A 21,081-nucleotide genomic window follows, 5' to 3' on the forward strand; every position below is an offset into this window, starting at 1 on the left:
ACAGGCACCCTGACATTGTATCTTTCTGATGCCACCAGACTCCCTGCTGTTTTAGCTGCAAGAGTCTCACACAGCTGCCCCTCTGGAAAGAGTTAACAGAGAGAATTGCTTCAGGATGGGCCCGTGCTGGGGCCAAGTCTGCCATCCAGCCAGGCATTGCGGCGACTCACCAAGGTGCTGCAATCCATCACAGCAACGCTGCAAGCAAACTCAATGCAAAAAGTCAAAGTGAACCCAGCAGAAGCCTCTTGGTGACACGCCTTTTGCAATTGCTGCTGCAGTCAGAGCCTATGATGGAGAGTAGCAACGTTAAATAACGCTGAGTGCAGACGTGCTGGAAAGGGACCCATCAACATTCATGAAGTATTGACCTTCAAGTCTCCACCTCTCATGAGTTATGGGCCCTCTCCGACCGACCCACCCACCCGCCCTTCTGCACTCCCCCACTGGTGTATATAAATTGAGGCAATGATTTATTTGCATCCAGCAAGGAAAAACAAGTGGGATATTTTACATATTTATATCATAAGATAAACCGATACTTAAGCTGATCAAAGTGAGCGGAAGATCTGGAGGCGATTACTGCGGCTATTTGTTTAACAGAGGTCACATTGCACATGGTGTAGGCAAATCGGCAGAGGGCCTGCGGAGCATCTGTTCGGCAGTCTGGGAGAAGGACGGAGACGGCAAAGGCCAGATCCAAAACCAGAGCAAAGGGGAAAGCTGCGGCCAGAACTGTGGGGCTCAGCAGCCCAAGGACCCCAGCTGAGCCCAACCCTCGGGTCTCTTGAATCACAGGCAAAGGAGCAGAACATGCTGCCATGTTTACACCCAGGGCAAAGTACTTGCCAGTCTTGCCCAGAAGTGAGTAACCTGTGGCCCTCAGCCTAGTCACCCACAGGTAGCAGAGAGAGAGAGAGAGAGAGAGAGAGAGAGAGAGAGAGAGAGAGAGATGTAACAAAAAGAGAAAAAGGGGAGGCCTCGCCTTGTTTTGGCTCCAACCCTGCTCACTAGTTGCTGTTGATAGGCCTCTGCTCCATGAATTTGTCCCATCCCCCTTTAAAGCCATTTAGGTTGGTTGCCACCACTGCCTCCTGTGGCAGTGAGTTCCATAGTTTAGCTATGCACCGCATGAAGTATTTTCTTTTGCCTATCATGAATCCTCCAGCATTATGCTGCATTGGTTATCCATGAGTTCCAGTGTTATGACAGAGGTAGAAAAACTTTCCTCTGTCCACTTTCTCCTCGCTATGAATAATTTTTATGAAATTTTATCAGGTCGCTTCTTACTTAACTTTTCACTAAACTAAAAAGTCCCAAACACTGCAATGTTTCCTTGTAGGGGAGTCGCTCCATCTCCTTCGTCATTTAGATTGCGCTTTTCTGAACATTTTCCAGCTCTACATTATCCTTTTTGAGGTGAGGCGACCAGAAGTGCAACCAGTATTCCAAATGATTTGTAAGACTCACATGCCTCAGTCTCAAACTCCTGTGAACCTGGGCCAGTGGTGGCAGTTCCCAAACAGGGGGGACAGCAGGACTAGATAGAAGCAAGGGGAGCCTAAGTAGAAGAGCCCCCAAAGGACCAGAAGAAGGTGGGTTCACCCTATTCCAGCATCCTGTTTCCCACTGGCTAATCAGTGCCTACTGCTGATACGCAAGTGTGCAGCAAACTCCCACTGCCTGTGCCACTTTTAGGACACTTGAGATGCAAGGCTGGCTATCCACTGCCTTACTCCAAACCATTCTTGCATTCAGCTGGCGCCCCTTTTTGATATGCTTGCCCCTGAGCCTTTGAGCCTGCCACTTAACATTACTCAACAGTCAATGAGCCACTTAACAGGCGGCTAATGAAATGCACAAGAAATTAAGCAGATCGTTCATTGTCAACCGCTCATCCCCCAGAGGGCACACAGTCAGATTTCGCTGGTCAATCAGGAGAAACAAATGGGCTTATTCCCATTCATGCTGCTAACAGTTTAGGCTCTAGAAAAACAAACTTTAGAGGGTCCAAGGCTTGGGAAGGTGGAGAGAGAAGCAAAGATGGCACAGCCAAGTAGAATAAAGAGCAACAACCCCCCCCCCCAAACACAGATATGTAAGATTCCACAGCCACCATTTCTCAGTAACCAGTGTACCCTCAAGTGTACATGGATGTTTTTTAAAAGTAATTATTTTGATTCCCAGGTTGAGAGCCTGAACTTCAGCCTGTACAATGAGATAATAGAGAAACTCAAATTTAGGGATCATATCAACCTTTGAACCATACTGGGAATGGAATCAAAGTATAAACATTCATTAATAACAGGTTCAAACTCTAAATAACTCTTTCAACAGAAATCTGCCCAAACAAACAAGATAATGAAATAATGAAGGGCGGGGAGAGAACAGTCTTCTTGCTTCACTGAACTTTAGACAAGCTTTTCATATTAACTCTGGGGGTGCTAATCACAGGCTGGGGAATTCAAAATGGACCTTACTTTCACTCTGCTCATATCTGGCCACAATCTGGCCATTCTGCCTCTCCAAGGTACCAGCAGGTCATTCCTTGCTCACTTCTTACCCAGACCCCTCCTTTCTCTGTAGTCTAGGTGTGGGGAACCTTTGGCTCTCCAGATGTTGCTGAACTATAAATCCCAATGGCCAGGGATGATGGGAGTTGCATTTCAGAGGTTCTGGAGGGTCAAAAGTTCCCAACACTCAACCTAACTGAGGGGTGTCCTGCTGGCCACAAAATCCAGCTTTTAACCAACAAGCTGAGCCAGTTCCAAAACAAGACCAGAGGCCTCCAATGACACAAAAGCCAATGGAAATAGCATGTTTTTATGTGCTTTGTTTCCATCCCCTAAGCTTGACTTGATTGCACCACGTTTCCCCTCCTATACACAACATCTCAGCTCAATAATCAACATTAACACACTTAACCAAATTGCAAACATGCGCTGGAGAGAAAGCTAGAGAGTTCCAGAAAGACATCTACTTTTGCTTCATTGACTATGCAAAAGCCTTTGACTGTGTCGACCACAGCAAACTATGGCAAGTTCTTAAAGAAATGGGAATGCCTGATCACCTCATCTGTCTCCTGAGAAATCTCTATGTGGGACAAGAAGCTACAGTTAGAACTGGATATGGAACAACTGATTGGTTCAAAATTGGGAAAGGAGGACGGCAAGGCTATATATTGTCTCCCTGCTTATTTAACTTATATGCAGAATTAATCATGCAAAAGGCTGGGCTGGATGAATTCCAAGCTGGAATTAAGATTGCCGGAAGAAATATCAACAACCTCAGATATGCAGATGACACAACCTTGATGGCAGAAAGTGAGGAGGAATTAAAGAACCTTTTAATGGGGGTGAAAGAGGAGAGCGCAAAATATGGTCTGAAGCTCAACATCAAAAAAACGAAGATCATGGCCACTGGTCCCATCACCTCCTGGCAAATAGAAGGGGAAGAAATGGAGGCAGTGAGAGATTTTACTTTCTTGGGCTCCATGATCACTGCAGATGGTGACAGCAGTCACGAAATTAAAAGACGCCTGCTCCTTGGGAGAAAGGCGATGGCAAACCTAGACAGTATCTTAAAAAGCAGAGACATCACCTTGCCAACAAAGGTCCGTATAGTTAAAGCCATGGTTTTCCCAGTAGTGATGTATGGAAGTGAGAGCTGGACCATAAAGAAGGCTGATCGCCGAAGAATTGATGCTTTTGAATTATGGTGCTGGAGGAGACTCTTGAGAGTCCCATGGACTGCAAGAAGATCAAACACATCCATTCTTAAGGAAATTAGCCCTGAGTGCTCACTGGAAAGACAGATCATGAAGCTGAGGCTCCAATACTTTGGCCACCTCATGAGAAGAGAAGACTCCCTGAAAAAGACCCTGATGTTGGGAAAGATGGAGGGCACAAGGAGAAGGGGACGACAGAGGACGAGATGGTTGGACAGTGTTCTCGAAGCTACAAACATGAGTCTGACCAAACTGCGGGAGACAGTGGAAGACAGGAGTGCCTGGCGTGCTCTGGTCCATGGGGTCATGAAGAGTCGGACACGACTAAACGACTAAACAACAACAACAACAACAACACACTTAACAATTTGTTTGAGCCTTACCTCCAACTAATATGTTAGAGTTGGGGGGACTGGATCCGGCCTAAAGACTGGATTCATATCTCCCTGCCCCCAACCCCAAGGGTCAAATAGGTAAGGTTAGCTAGGCTGTGGCTGTCACCTTGTCCCCTTTCCTCAAGGTGCCAGGGTTATTTTCGGGGAAGTGGGTTGCTGGCATTCCTGCCCTTTGACCAAAGGCCTGAAGAGTCCTGCCATGACAACCAATAATGCTCTGCTGGCATTTAGCTTTAACACTTCAGGGCCAGCAGTGCTTTTCAGGGGAAGCCCAAGTCTGCTTGCTGGCTTCTACCACAACCTTAAAACCCTCTTTCTGCCACATAGAGACAAGCCGGAGGGAACTTGTAGGTCAGCAGAGGAGCTAGTATTTTGCTCTTTTTGATTTGCAAACCTTAGGAGGGAGATCATCTCAAGCTATTGGTGGCTGGTCATGACTGGTGACCAGGTCTCCAGCCCCAACACATGAAGTTGGCCAAAGGAGACAGAGGGAACAAAAATAACAGGTAAGTGACTTTTTCTCAGAGACTTCGAGGTTACTTCCTCAAGGCAAAAATAATAATTAAAAGAATAAAAGCAAAAGACAGAACACATTCAGTAAGAGCATAAGGACCTGCTGGATCAGGCCAAGGGCCCATCCAGGCCAGCATCCTGTTCTCACAGTGGCCAGCCAGATGCCTCTGGGGAACCCTCTAGCAGGATCTGAGCAGTAGAGCACTCTCTTCTCCTGTAGTTTCCAGCAACTGATATTCAGAAACATTACAGTTTCTGACTGTGGAGCCAGAGCACAGCCAGTCGATAGCCTTTCCCCCCATGAATTTGTTTAATCCTCTTTTAAAGCCGTCTAAGTTGGTCGCCATCAATGCCTCATGTGGGAGTGAGTTCCATCGTTTAACACAACACACTCCTGCAGTTTAGCACACTTGTCTGCCCCCTCTTTCTTACACAGCATAGCCCCAGGGGCTTCAAAGGCTCAGTGTGCTTACATAAATAAGCTTTCCTAATGTGCAAACAACATCAGGGCAATAGCAGTGGGATTAATACCCAAGACTTCTAGAAAGTGAATGTTTCCAGTTCCTTTGTTTTGGCTTCCATACAATGGAGATTTCAGAGGAGGAGGAAGAGTGTTTGGGTTGGTTGTGTGAGCGAAGGTTTGGCCAGCAGCAGTGGCAGCAGCATATGGAGAGAATGAAATCAGCAAATTACAACACACTAGTAAAACAAGTGTATGCCTGGCCTGGATGGAGAACACAATTGTTGCAGGCTCAAGTATTTGCTGTGTGTGTGTGTGTGTGTGTGTGCGCGCGCGTGCGCGCGCGCATGCACTTGCGCGTGTGCAATGTGTCAACATTTGTAGTCATTCATCCTTTTGTGCATACTGCGTAAAACAACATTTAAGATGCTTCATCTTGTGGTCCTTTCACTGCTGAAGAGTCTCCTGCTCTGTTTGCACAGTTTAAACTAAACAACACCTGTATAGGCTGCTTGTACCACGTAAGATGTGGGATTTGGGGAAATTTTAATTTTAAAATGTGTACATTGCGCCTGGTAGCTTGGCATCCAAGCACCCCTTTTGCAAACCAATGAAGCACAGAGCAAAGGTTTACTGCTTCCCCGGCTGCCCATAGAAATGAAGCTGTGCAGCCCTCAGCTTCATTAAGTGAGAGCGAAAAGGGATGGAGCTAAGTCGTAAATAGTAGCAGGAGGAGAGACACATTAGGCATCTCAGGCAAAGAAGAACAGACATGTTTTCGACCGAGATTTGAAGAGAGATAAAGGCGGAGGCCGTTCCAGATGGCAGGAGGAGCCGCCACCGCCAAGAGGCAAACATGTGAGGGCTGGGCAGCTGCCTGGTGCCAAACACATGGTCACCTGCTGTTGGGATGGGGAAAGGGCCAAACCAAGGAAACAGAAGGGTTAATGGAAGCCAGGGCTCTCTGGAGGAACCTGCCTGCAATGCTGGGGAGGGGAGGGGCTCCATGCATGTCCTGCTTTGGCCCCAAGGAGACTCAGGTCCAGCCCACTGAATAAATGGTGCACGTTAAGCAGCTTTGCTCTTTCTCCCTCCTGATCTGATGTGTCTTGCTCTCGCCAGCCAGGAGGAGGGCAAGAGGGTGGGGGCAATGCAGAGGCCTGTGTTTTCAACACCAAGATTCCACTTCAGTAGGGATGGGCAATTATTTTCAAATTTAATTTATCCCCATTTCCTACATTTCCACTCTAAAGTTTAGTTGTCCACATTTCCACATCAGTTTGCAGATCTTAAAAAAGCCCTCATAAAAATTCAGCAGTATTTTAGTGCCAAGTTCTCTTAATAAACACATTTTTGCATGCCATTTTGCCTAGCACAGACATTTTTGCAAAGCAACTTCCCCTTATATAATGCACTTCTTGAATGTTATTTTCAACGATACATACATTTCGATGCACACATTAGTCTAGTTACAGGGGTCAGCAACCTTTTTCAGCCATGGGCCAGTCCACCGTCCCTCAGACCATGTGGTGGGCCGGACTATATTTTTTTTGGGGGGGAATGAACAAATTCTTATGCCCCACAATATAAGATGCATTTTAAATAAAAGCACACATTCTACTCATGTAAAAACACCAGACAGGCCCCACAAATAACCCAGAGATGCATTTTAAATAAAAGGGACACATTCTACTCATGTAAAAACACGCTGATTCCTGGACTGTCCGCGGGCCGAATTGAGAAGGCGATTGGGCCGCATCCGGCCCCTGGACCTTAGGTTGCCTACCCCTGCTCTAGCATATGCATTTGGATGGAGAAGTGGGTTGCAAAATTTGGAGGAGTTGTGAATTCTGATAGATGGCTGCGTTTCAGTTTGTGCATTGTTTCAGAAAGTGCAAATTAGATACGTTCACCTTTAAATGCGGACCAAAATGAATTTCTTCCCCCATCCCTCCTCTTTTGTACTCCCCCTCCCCTCACAGCAACCTTTTCCCTCTCGGCCTTTCTGCACAACTGCTCTCAAGGCTGCGAGTCTACAGAAAGGAGGAGGCTGAACAACAGCCAAGCTGCTCAGTATAAGCCAGAAGGAAAAGCAGCATTTGGATCAAGGGAACTGCAGATTCTGATGGTAGGTGCACCATGCCCTGGACAATAGGTTCAGATGCAACCATCTTCTGAAACGATTAGAATATCCACAAGCTGCCCATACGGGTCTCTCCTGAGCATGGGAAGCACCCACAACTCAGTGGCAGACACCATGGCTCCTAGATCCAATCCCTGCCACCTCCAGTTAAAGACTCTCAGGTAACCTGGCTGCAAATGATGCCTCTCTCCCTGGCTCCTCAGAAAGCCCCTGCTGACCACAGCAGACAATGGCTGGGTAATCAGGCTGATGGCAGGTCCTGCTTACAGGCTTTCCATTAGGGTATTAGGCTGGCCACTGGATGCTGGACTACCGGCTTCAAGAATCTTCCGGGGAGGACTTTGGTAATATGGTGCCCTGAGCAAGGACAAAATTTGATTCCCCCCATATAAAAATAAGTTATTTATCATGATTATGATTCTGCGCCCTGTGCAGGGGAACCACCTACACTGCCTTCCGCAGCACAAGCCTTCCGTGTTTTTCTTTCCTCTGGAGGGAGGCTCACACGAGGGACGCCGGGCTTTGTATGCTAACACAAACCCCACCACAAGCCAGCTGAATCCCCCACAAAAGATGTGAAAATTTCACATCATCTGCACCGAGGCCATGTGAATTTTCTTCCCCCGTCAGATCCCCAAGCTACTCCTTGCTCTGGGAAAGGAGATTCCTTTTTTGCAAAAGGGACCCATCAAGCAGGTGGTTCTGCCTCTTCCTATTCATTCCCATGCATTCATTTGCAGCATTCGGCTTCCTCTTCAGGAAAGGGTGGAGAGAGGTAACCGCAGCCATCTGTCTCCTCTCTGGCCACTCCATTCCAGGCAGCAGCAGCAGCAGCAAGAGCAGCAAGAGCAGCAGGTGGGGATCTTGCGTGCAGAGCACGGGCAGTCAGAAAGGGCCCCCGGGGAATGCTTGGAAAGGAGAGCAAATAAAACCTTTTCTGCTCTCAGGTTTGGAAGAGCACAGAGGGAGGCTGATGTCAAAAGCTGATGGTGGGGTGGGGGAGTGCCTGTTTCCTTGCCAGCCGTTGTTGTCAAGACCCAGATTGCTCTGCAAGCAAACACACCCAGCGCCAAGACACCGCTTCTCGCGCCCAGCTTGTCATGTTTGGGTTGAAGTCCTTTTCTTGACAAGAATGAGAGGCTCTTGCACACCCAACCCAAACCCACCCTCAGGACAGATGCTGACTCACATCTGGATGCAGCCCCTGAGCTGGGGGTTCACAAGGAGGCCCTGCCCTTTGCTCTCCAAGCAGCACATTATCAGATCAGGAAAGGCTGGCCAAGATGGCAAGGCAAAGGACTGGCTGCCATGGCTGCTGCAGCAACATTAAACTGCTATTAACGCTTTCTAATCTGAAGGGGGAAGGGGGAGGCCTCCTTGGAGCCACTCACAGCTGTCTCTGATTAACATTTAGTGCATTTAGATGTCATTCCCGTTTAAAATCCTGTAGCCATCTCTCAAGTCCCTTTGGAAGGTGCTGACGCAATTGTGTGAAAACTTAAAAGCCCATAAACAAACTCATCCATCACCTGCTTCATGACTAATGGGTGTCCGCAACAGAAACTCAGCTGAGAAAATGGACTCAGCTTTGCAAATAGCGCATCCTGAAGACAGCGCCATGCTCAAACGCATTCAGATTTATGTCTCACTTCAGATACCTAAACTAGAATTGCAATCGCCATACACCAGTCATGGGTGGTGGGAATTTTGCAGGCTCTTGAAGGTGCAAGGCTAGCCAGCAAATGCTCCTGCAGAGTTCCCACCAAACAAGGCTTCAGCGGGAGACATTTCCCGGGGATTATGGCCCTGTGCCCTCCCCCTTTTATTAGTTTTCAGCTTTTACATGCCAAGTGTACATTATTGTGGGAAAACAACCCGTAAACTCATGTTGGTTTCCAAGATGCCTGCATATTCAACGGCTCAATCAGACTTGAAAGAATCAGAAAACTGCAAAATCAGGATTTACAGATTCAACCATTTCATTGTCAGGTTCTACACTTAAGCAGGAAGAACCAACTGCACCAATATAAGATGGGGGCACCTGGCTTGCCAGTAGTACATGTGAAAAGGATCTAGGGGTCTGGTACGCCACAAGCTTAACCTGAACCAACCGTGTGATGCAGCGTGCCGGGGGACGACCCCTAATGCTATTCTAGACTGCATTAACAGAAGTCTAGTGTCCAGATCAAGAGAAGAAATAGTCCCACTCAATTCTGCCTTGGTCAGACCACACCTGGAGTACTGTGTCCAGTTCTGGCCTGCACAATTTAAGAAGGATATTGACAAGCTGGAACATGTACAGAGAAGGGCAACCAAGATGACAAAGGGTCTGGAAACCAAGCCTTATGAGGAACGGTTGAGGGAGTTGGGTATGTTGAGTCTGGATAAGACGAGACTGAGAGGAGATATGATAGGCATCTTCAAATATCTAAAGGGCTGTCACATGGAAGATAGAGCAGAGGCTAGGACCTGAACCAATGGATTCAAGTTACAAGACAACAGATTCTGACTAAACACCAGGAAGAACTTTCTGACAGTAAGAGCTGTTCAACAGTGGAATGGATTCTCACAGAAGGTGGTGGACTCTCCTTCCTTGGAGGTTTTTAAGCAGAGGCTGGATGGCCAACTGTCATGTATGATCTAGCTGAGATTCCTGCATTGCAGGGAGTGCCTTCCAGCTCTACAATTCTGTGATTCGTTCTGAATCTAACTTCAATGGGACACTATTTAGCAACTGGCTACAGCTGATGGGGGGGGGGCTATCGAGGATCCTAGTAAGAAAAAAAAAGTAAATCCTGAAAGCCTAAAATCTGCCCAGCATCTGGTCTAGACCTCTGATAGACTTCGATCTATGAAGCCTCCCACCCCAAACTGTCATTTTGCACATGCTCAAGAGCACTTTCTTTTTCAGTACTGCTTAGCACTTTGTGGGCTGCAGCAATAATCTGAGCCTTAATGTGAGCACTAGGTCCTGGGGGGGAATCTAACATTGTAAAGATCAAGCAGTGCTAGACAGGTCTCTCTGCAAAGTCTGGGTCAGCATTAAAGCAAGAGAAAAGGTGAGGGAAGGAAGCCGTTTTGCGGCAGGACAATCCAAGCATGTCAACTTTATTTCCCAGGAAACAGGAAGCTAGTTAGAAATACCAGCCACATGGGACCACCAGGCAAAAGAAATGGGGGGGGGCACATGGCTCAAAACCAACCAAAGAACTTTGGGGCTGCAAGTTTGACTTCCTTCAGTCCCAGTCACGTTGTGCATCCAAACCAATCAAGAGTTTGGACTTTTTTAATAAAAGAGAGAGTGAAAAAGGTAAATATCCCAACAAGCTCACATAATTAAGTCCTCCTCAGCTCTGTTTACACTGACCCTTTTATAAGCCCTTAGCACAGAGCCAGAGAACACAGCCAGCCCAAGTGGATGGGAAAACAGGAACCGGTGTCTTTCAAACATTTTTTTTTAAAAATGTATCTAGACAGCAGCCTCCCAAAATTGACTGGAAATGACTTATTCCATAGTCCCCATCATCCATCACGCTTCCCTAAGAATGGCCATAATTCTATGGACCCTATCAAGTTGCGGGGTCTGGGAGAAGGGGCAGGCAGTCAAAGTGGTACACAAGCAGATGCATGGTCCAAAAGAGGCAGAAGCCAAATTCTAGAGCAGCAAGCAAGGGACAGAGGGACCAGTGGTGGGTATGTCTAGAGCTTGGTGAGCATGGATTGGCCTGTGGGGCCAAGCTGGAAGAAAGAATGCTCAGGCAGGCTGGTTCTGCAGTCTTGGAGGTTCAGCAGGAACAGCACATGTGGGTGGCACCAGAAGGAAGGTGACAGAGCCTAGCCGAAGGTCCACTGGTGCCTTGTGGACACCATTTGTGTAATCCTCTTGGAAAGGCACTCAAGTTGGTGGCCATCACTACTGTACATCCTGTGGGAGCATATTCCATAGTTTTAGGAAAGAGCTGGTTATAAATAGTAGGGAGGGAGGGAGGGAGGGAACTACTTCAGTGCTACCTTTACTTGGGATTAAGCCAGGAACCATCATTATTACTTGTGCTCACCACAGCCCGCCCAGCCCGCCGGTAATTCATATCTTCAACTTTTCTTAAAACAACAGTTCTTAGCCTTGAGAGGCACAAAGCCATCCAGAGAGGGGAAAGGTAATTTCTCAGACCAGTTGTCATTTCTGCAAAGGATTACATAGGCGCAGAGGTACAGCAACCAGCTATGATGCATTGACAAATAAGACTGCTCACGCCACACATCGTTTCATCGTCCGTCCAAAAAACCATTATCACAACACAACTGCCATCTTATCAGCTTTTAATATGCAACCATTGAAAATCTTTTGCATGCTACATAATCATTAGGTATGCACTATAATGTGATTCGCCGCCCCCGCATTCATGAGAAACCGTAAAATCTGATGAAATTTCCACCATGACTAAACCATGAAATGGATTCATTTTGCCCTCTCCACATGTACACAGGCTTGGGGTGCGTGCCCATGCAAAAAGGAAAAGGAAATAAAAAGCAGAAATCTAAACAAACTTTCTGAAGGTTTACAAGAATAACTGGAAAAGGCTCGTTCTTCGGCCACTGCAAATCTTAGACCGCACTTCGGATCAAATGCCTCTGAGTCCAGCACTGCAGGTGAACGGGTCAGAGAGGCAGCCTACTTAAATATATGCTCTGGTGTTCCTGCACCTTGTTTCCTCAATGTGCAAAGTTAGGAACTATTTTTAAAATATATATATATTTGCTGATTAAGGATAGAAAAGATGGAGTGAATAGACTTTATTATCACAGTGCCTTTCTGTATAACACCAAAGCAGCATACTAAAAGCAACTGGACTGGCCAAATTAAAAAGATGTGAAAGCAGAGTGAACCAGATCGAACTACAGGGGAGTGCATCATTCCACATTGTGGAGCGGCACTGGAGAAAGCCCTCTCCATGCAAGCCCATTAAGCTGGCTTCTGCAAGTGGAGGTGTTATGCTAGCAAAACATATGCAGCTTCTGATTCACTGACAGCGGCGTTGCTATTCCTCTCTTCTTTGTAACGGTAACAGTCTCAAAAGAGCCTCTCCTGCAGATCTCACCCAATCAGACTCATGACAAGACAGAGAACCAGATCGCAAGCCATTTAAGGCCTTAAAGGTCAAAACCTTGAATGGAACCTGGAAAACAATCAGTAACCAACATGTCAAAAGAGCTCTGCTTCAGGGTTTTATCTTGCGCTCCAAATTTAAAAAAACAGAGTTAAGCATGTTTAAACTAGGTGACTTAACTAGACCCACCAAATTTTGTGTTGCACTGTGGCTCTTTGAGTACAAACTTCAAGGCCAGTGGAAGATCTTGGGGGTCTCACATTTCAGCAGCACCCTGTGCAACACCTAAATTTGGTGCCCATTGTAAATCAAACTAGTTGCACTCCCCTAAATCCTCCTCTGCCAGGGCCTGTTTGTACAATCACTGGACATGTGACAGTTGCAGGAAAAGGCTCCATCTGATGTGATAACTCCCCCTAGCCCACTGCAAGCCATCCGTGCGTTCTCCACCACTAGGCAGAGGGTGCAGTTTAGAGGGCCTGTAGAGAAGCAATAGAAAAACTAGGCCCCTAACTAGTGCCAAATTCTGTGTGGGGGACAGGAGATAGGCCACGAACTGGAGCCAACCATATTAATAGGCTTTTCCTGTGCACATCCAACATGCACCTGTTTCCTTCACCCTGAACACCCAATCTCTCCACCAACCAATTCATTTCACTTCATATTTGTACCCTGCTTTTTTTGTCTGAAAGGAAACCCAAAGCTTCTGACAACAAGATCAAAACAATCAACACAAAACAACCACAAATAGTCATAAAAGGTACAACCAGTATGGACTCAACATACATATCGAAACAAATTCCATATTAGGAATCATTAGGAAAGAAATCGAAAATAAATCTGTCAGTATCATAATGCCATTATACAAATGGTGTGACCACATTTGGAAAGCTGTGTACGGTTCTGGCCATCTCACCCTGAAAAGGATATTGTCGAGTTGGAAACCAAAATGACCAGGGGGATGGAGCAGCTCTCCTAGGAAGAAAGGTTGCAGTGTTTGGCACTTTCCAGTTTAGAGAAAGGCAAGTAAGAAGTGACATGATAGAAGTGCATAAAATTATGCATGGCACAGAAAAAGTGGATGGAGAAATGTTTTTCTCCCTCTCTTATAACACTAAAACTCATGGACATACAGCAAAGCTGAATGTTTGAAGATTCAGGGCAGATAAAACAGACAAAATACTTCCACAGGCAATGCACAGTTAAACTAAGGAACTTACTCCCACAGGAAGCAGTGATGACCATGGCTTTAAAAGAGGATTAGACAAATTCACGAAGAGGAAGGCTATCAGTGGCTACTAGCCAAGATGGCTATTGTTCTGCCTTCACATTCTGAGGCAGTAATGCTTCTGAATACCAGTTGGCTCTTGTGCTCAGGTCCTGCTTAAGGGCTTCTTCCCACATGCATCTGGTTGGCCACTGTGGAAGGGGACACTGGACTAGAAGGGCCATTGGCCTGATCCAGCAGGCATCTCTACTTATTTTTAAAAAGTACACATTTTTTAATGCTAATTTGCTTCCTTTCTTCTGGTGATGCATTTCCACTCAAAGCATCTCCCCCCAAAACTCCCACCGGATCAAGCTTAGTGCAAACAGAATCAAGAGCCGTTAAAACCATCCGGAGAGGTCTCAAGTCTCCCACATGACCACCACCACAGCCACAACAAATAGTCTCACTTGACTCCCCAGAGGCCTCTCCTCTCCCTGCAAGGGAGACCTCACTGAGAGAAGCCTGCCACACTCGTAAATCTACCTGCCTCAAATATGGCTCCTTCTGAGATGCACAGCTGGAATTTATGGTTTCTAAGGAATGGGGAGGGGGTACATTTATACTAGGAAAATGTGGCTGTCCCATTAGCCTGTCTCAAAGCTTTGTAATGGAAAACATGCACTTAACAAAAGCAGCATGGGGGAAGAGACAAGAGCGGAAATCAAAAACAGAGACCACCCGGAGAGCATTGCCAAACCTCAAAATAGAAAATAATGATTGTTGTATCTGGGCGGGACAAAGGTGGAGCCTTTGGGGTCAGGGTCAAGAGTGGGTCTGGGAGTTGAGCAAGGGGGTGGGGCCTAGTGGGGTGGAGTCTAGTGTTGTGAGGCCCCCATCAAATTGGGGGAGGAGCCTGATATAAAATCTGCTCATTCCACTACAGTGGTACCTCGGGTTACAGACACTTCAGGCTACAGACTCCGCTAACCCAGAAATAGTACCTGGGGCTAAGAACTTTGCTTCAGGATGAGAACAGAAATTGCGCGGTGGCGGTGCGGCAGCAGTGGGAGGCCCCATTAGCTAAAGTGGTGCTTCAGGTTAAGAACAGTTTCAGGTTAAGAATGGACCTCCAGAATGAATTAAGTTCTTAATCCGAGGTGCCATTGTACAGTGTATAGCAGAGGACCAGGGGATAGTTAAGGGTGAGTGTGAAATTGCTTTTTCCATGGGAATTGGGGGGGACGACTTCACTTCCTCCACCTCAGGCTCGTGGAATGTTCTATCATGTGTTCATCCCATCCAGTGCTCACTTTTCTTCCTTTGCTCCTGGCCCCACTGATCATTTTTATTTCCTGGCAAGTGGACCAAAATGCAAAACCACCAGGCAGATGAAGTTTCTTATTTTTTCCTGGTTGGTTGGCAGCTTTTAAAAGTTTGACCTTTAAATCCCTAGACAGGCTAGCACCCAGTTATCCCAAGGCCCTGCTTGCAGGCTTCCCAGAGGCATCAGAGTTGAAGTCTAGCTCCCACCCAAGGACCCACCCACTAGGGTCCCAATTTGGATCAGGCCCTCCATGCTGGCAGTTTGGTTTTTAATTTTAATTTTTTAAAAAAACATACTTAAGGGCTTGAATATGTAGCTAGTGAAGCCCTTAAGCACCAGGTGATGTTTGCGTTATCGTCAGAGGCTTTTAGCAGGAAGATACTTGTATTTGATCTTGTATTTGATAGCGACTGCATTTGATCTTTGAGCATTTTAGATTTCAGAGGGATATGACTGGAGCCAAGAGAGGGAAGAGAGGTAGGGCAATTGATTTGGACTATTGCAGGTTCAGCTGAGAATCCTTTCTTAACCAATTTAAGGAAGAGGGTGTCAAAGCCTATCTCTTGGCCTGCACTACCCCCAACTCCATCACCACCCTGTGACTAAAAACAAAATAAAACTTGAAAGCCTGAGTAGCAAATGCAAATATACATAAGCTTATTCATTTCTCATAATCTATTCTGCTTCCTCTGTTCGTAAGTAGCATGAAAATACACGTATTTTCATTATTCCCTTCTCTGACTGCCCCTCTTCCCCCCAGTTTCCAAAATTTCATCAGGTATTTCTTTCTCTTTCCTTGCAGAAACCACATTTAAAGAAAGAAGTATGCTGGTATTTTCCCCAAGCCAATTTGTTGTGCAGTGTAAAGCAAAATCCACAGAAGAGTCTTTTTGAATGATTAGACATAGGATGAGTAAGCATCATGACCAGACACAAAAAAATGTGTCTTTCACACACAAACACCCACACTCTCAAAAGATGCAGCCTGAAGACTCCTGTGCAGCTTGAAAGCTTGCATCTTGCTTGACCCAGAGGAAAGAGATTGGCTGCCTTTCTCATTCTGAGGGACAAACACGAATGCAAAAACTTTGACCCACCACAGCACTATTGTTCATTCAGAAAACCATTCAGCTGTAACATTATCATTATCGTTTATTAAATTTCTATACCACCCTTCATTGCAGGGAGGTTTATAATATAAAAACACAAAAATACACACCGTAGCAACAAACAAAACCAAACAACCCGCCCACCCCTCGGTTTAAAAGGCCATAGATTGTTTAGACATTTAATTTATGATAAATTCATAGTCTGTGTGTTGGGAGGAGATTCATGGCCACACTTTGCTTTTTTAAGGCAGGGCAAAGGGACCTACAGATGGGCAATGCCCCCTGTTACTTCTTTCCAATGCATCCCCACATTGGGTTAAAGTGGATGACTTGACATCCCCCCACCATCTGAGGAAACCCCTAATGCTTAAAGGTCACAAGCTTAATAAGCATAGCATCAAACAGTCTCAAGGCATGGGATGACCAAAGCAGGCAGCTATCCAAACCAAAAAGAAAAGAGCCTTTTCCAGAAGCTGCCTGAATATTCACAGATTAAGAGCCCTGTGTATTTCTCTCTCTCTCTCTTTTGTTCTGGGTTCTTGGCAGGTGTGCACGTATCACAGATAACCATCCCAGGACATTTCTTTGACTTGATTTCACCGGATCGTAACAGCATTTGCATAAGCTGTATTAGGCTGTTCTTGAGCCCCTGGTAGCAAAGCAGGCTTCTGTTCTTAAATTGATTCCCGTATCCGGTCCTGAGGCCGTCTCCAAAGAGAAAGTTTCAAAACCTTTGCAAAGCTATTTCACAGACTGACACTTTTCTCTCTACTCACCGAAGTCGGAAGTGATGGCATTACATATCTGTATTCTCAGTGGTGCTGGATTCCTTGATGCTCTTTCCCTGGACTTCCTTTGACATGGGAGCTGAGCGCAGCAGTGAGGAGAGTGACGTCTGCATCCCCCTCTCAGCTGGAAAGTCTCAAGTTCCAAGCGAGGGATTCCCTTCCCACCCTCCTCTCTGCATTCTTAACCCTCCTCCTCCTGGACACAACCAGGAAAGATACTCTCTGCAGATTCCCAAAGGCAAGAGGAGAATGAGGAGGAGAGTGCAATGTTGGGAGAAAGCATTAAGACATTTCTGCTTTTCCGGCTCAGCTCTGTTACACACACATACACATGAAGAGCCCGCAGTTTAATTCAGCTGTTGTAGTTTTGTCGATATTACGTTACATAGGGGAAGAGCCACAGCTCAGTGACACGGCATTTGCTTTGCGTGCGGGTTCCTGGTTCAGTTCCCAGTGTTTCCAGGTAGGGATCAGAATGTCCTTTACCTGAAATCCTAGAGAGACACTGCCAGTCAGTGTAGACAACATTGCGCTGGATAGACAATGGTTTGACTCCCAGTATAAGGCAGCTTCCTATGTTGCCATTTCAAAACCAGCTAAATACATTGAAAACAAGGAGCAGGCTCATCTCTCACAAGGCAATTGCTATGAATGGTGTCTGCACTTTTTGCTTCATAACTTTCATTCCAAAAGGTCTACTTACTTACTTTTCTTTAATGAAAGCTCAGAATCTAGGCCTGGTCCAGCAGTGACTGCCTCTGATGGCCCTGCATCCAGCTGCTCTCTAATTCTCCAATAAGCCTATCACACATTTTAGTATATATCTTAAAGAAGATTGTTATTCCATGGTTGATGCTGAATCCTTCCCCTGCCCCTTTTTTTAGAGGGAGAAGAGGAGCTTATCTTTTTTCTCTTTCAAGGGGACTTAACAGGAGTCAGTACCAATTAAAGCTAAAGCCACACAGCACTTAGAACATAAGAAGAGCCTGCTGGATCAGACCAGGGGCTCATCTAGACTGGCGTCCTGTACTCATAGTGGCCAACCAGATGCCTGTGGGAAGCACACAAGCAGGTCCCAAGCACAAGAGCACTTTATTCATTTTTTAAAACTTATTTATGTATTAATTTTGTATACCACCCTTCATCCAAAATCTCAGGGCAGTTCTCAACATAAATATACAAAATATACTGCTGTAAGAATACAAGATGAATCTGTTGGATCAGATGACCCATCTAGCTCAGAATAATAATAATAATAATAATAATAATAATAATAATAATAATAATAATAATAATAATAATATTTTATTATTTATACCCCGCCCATCTGGCTGAGTTTCCCCAGCCACTCTGGGCGGCTCCCAATCAAGTATTAAAAACAATACAGTGTTAAATATTAAAAACTTCCCTGAACAGGGCTGCCTTCAGATGTCTTTTAAAGATAGGATAGCTACTTATTTCCTTCACATCTGAAGGAATGTGCCACTACCGAGAAGGCCCTCTGTCTGGTTCCTGTTTTCCTAGTAACTAACCAGATGACTGTGGGAAGCTTTCGAATGTGACGTGAGCACAGCGGCACTCTGCCCACCTGCACTTCCCAGCAACTTATATTCAGAGGAATACTACCTCTGACAGTATGCCTTTGCCCATGGAGGCAAAGCGTAGGCCTCAAGGCTAGTAGACATCAATAGCCCTCTCCTCTATGAATTTGTCTAATCCCCTTTTAAAGCCATCCAACTTGGTGAACATCTCTGCCTCCTGTGGGAGTGGGTTCCATATATTAACCATGCACTGCATGAAGAAGTACGTTCTATCACTTGTCCCAAATCTTCCGACATTCAGCTTCACTGGATGTCCACGAGATCAAATGTTGCAAAAGAAGGGAGAGAAACTTTTCTCTATCCAGTTTCTCCATGCCATTTATAATTTTATAATTTTATACAATTCTGTTACATTGCCTCTTCTCTAACCTAAAAATTCCCAAATCCTGCAATCTCCCTTGGTCTAAATGCCCCCCGTGGAGATTGTTTCCAGCCCTGCCAGCTTTTCTGTGCCTTGAGACTGATGATCCCACATGAACTTCAAATTAAGCCATGGACTGTGACGAGGGGGGAGAAAGTTATTTTATTATTATCTTATTACCATTGTGGTAGTTATCTTGTTATCTATAGAATGGCAGGATACAAAAGAACACACACAAAAATAAATAGGGAATGTTGCTGAGCATTGGACCAAATGACCCTTAGGGTCCCTTCCAGCTGCACAATTCTAGGATTCTATGTTCAGGGGGTGTTTTTCCTTGCTGAGCTACTCCATACATTTCGATGATTTGCTTCCTGAAACGTATCATCTCACAGCCAATGACTTTTGACTGTTTGGTTTTAGCAATGGCTTAAGGGCCACCTTTCCTTATATGAATCCCAGTCAGCTGTCCTTGTTGTCCATCCCATCCCCACAACAGGTTTAGAGAGTGCTGGCTTGGTGTGTATCAGGCTTTTTCACAGCAGGAGCCCCCGGATCGACTTGGAACTTCATTCCCGAAGGAATGTTGTTGTTTTAAGTCACTTTGGATTGTGACTAACAAATTTAATAAACAAATAGTAATAATTAGGAAGGTTCCAGAACTGCCATATTTTCAAAGGTGCTTCAAACACCTTTTGCATTTTGTCAAGCCTTTAAGTTTTCCAAGGCTGCACTGTTTCAGATGCGGTTTTTAAATTGTGATTCATAATAGTTTGGCTTCATGGGTATAATCCAGTTGTGTCCCTTTTGAACAGCATTACAAGGTGATACAGAGGGAGCTTCAAGAGAAAAGGATTTGCTAAAATCACCTCCCTCTCCCCATGTTTGTTGTTCCTTTGCAGTGTTAACCACTTTGAGCTTCTGGAAAAGCAGCCCAGTCATACCTTGGAAGTCGAACAGAATCCGTTCTGGAAGTCCGTTCGACTTCCAAAACGTTTGGAAACCAAAGCGTGGCTTCTGATTGGCCGCAGGAAGCTATTTCAGCTAATCAGAAGCCGTGGCAGCCCCGTCGGACATTTGACTTCCAAAAATAGTTTGCAAACTGGAACAGTCACTTCTGGGTTTGCGTCGTTTGGGAGCCAAAACGTTCGAGAACTGTTTGAAAACCAAGGTACGACCCTATACAAATGTCTTAATCAAATGAACGATGATTCAGGGAAATAAAGGCAAGCATAAATTAGCATTGCTTGAAAACAGGATAAACCCATTCTCCCCCTCCTAAAACAAATTAAATATAGGGATCCAGACTGCATCAGAAAAAAAAGAAAAGTAAAGTGTTGGCTTTTCTTACCTTGTTTTGCAGGGAGCCTACTTTACGGTTGCCTGGTTGATTCCACTTTAAAGCAGTTGTTTCTCATTGATAGAATCTAGAAAAGTTGGGTTTTTGAAATGTTGTCATTTCTAGATAATGTCTATTCTGTCCCACCACAGAACTCTATAATCTTGCTGGACATGCAAATAATACTTTTTTCCCTACTTGCCTCGAAATGAGAGAATTTCCCTCCTGTAATTTCACCAATCAGCAAATGTAGGCAAAGTTTTAAGTCACATAATTTAATCTGGTACAGGAATATGGCTGTTCTTGGCATGGGAGATGGAATTTCAAAAGCCATTTTTTCTTCCGTTTTACACAGTCCCAGAGGTAAGTGATGAAGTCAAGGTCAGGCAGGAAGTCTGGGAAAGACTTGGCAAACCAAAACTCTTAATCTTCCTTCTTCTAGATTAGGGTACGTAGCAATCTGTCAAATTTGCTCAGTCTAGCTTTCTATTTAACTATGCTTTAATTTATTATTAAGGCGGCGGGGGGGGGGGAGGAATACACTACCAGAACAGAATTGTCAAGCCCAGATCACATTTTTGTTTCAAGTCAAAATATTTTTCCCCAATTGCAATTTCCCATGCATATCTGCTGCTGAGAGCAAAGTGTTCCTTTGTAAAATTCTCTTCCAGACTAATTCGTTATACTGCAGGAGAGAACATTACTGAAAATTCCCAAAATGCTATTTTACAAGAACAAGCGTGTTAACCTTGGATTTCTTGCCATGTTGTAAATGGCTAATTGCCTTCCACCGTGCAAAATTCCCCTTGCTGGATTCTCCACTGTTGCCCTTTGCATGTATCAAGTAACACTAATTTACTGTGCTACCAGATAATCCCAATTGGCTCAGCGCAATTGCATCTCTTGCTCATTCCAGCATACTACAAATGCAAACCCCCCCCAACCAAAATTCAAAGCATCATTTCCCAGGAATCTTTGCGTATGCACGCACAAACACACACCC

At 45.4% G+C, this 21,081-nt stretch overlaps 1 protein-coding gene across 3 annotated transcripts in view; it reads right to left on the reverse strand.

Moving 5' to 3' along the window:
* ZNF469 (zinc finger protein 469) overlaps positions 1 to 20,110 on the reverse strand; it is a 276,095-nt gene extending 255,985 nt beyond the window's left edge. For 2 of the 3 annotated variants that reach the window (XM_083513409.1, XM_083513404.1), the window contains exon 1: positions 16,766 to 16,874. The gene's annotated coding sequence lies outside the window, so the exon portion shown is untranslated. Of the gene's footprint in view, positions 1 to 16,765; positions 16,875 to 20,090 lie in introns of those variants that run through there. The other variant, XM_083513406.1, reaches the window with a different exon arrangement.
* Positions 20,111 to 21,081: the final 971 nt, after the last annotated feature.

The sequence above is a fragment of the Podarcis liolepis genome, assembly GCF_965112155.1.
Source record: "Podarcis liolepis genome assembly, chromosome: 7".
NCBI lineage: Eukaryota > Metazoa > Chordata > Lepidosauria > Squamata > Lacertidae > Podarcis > Podarcis liolepis.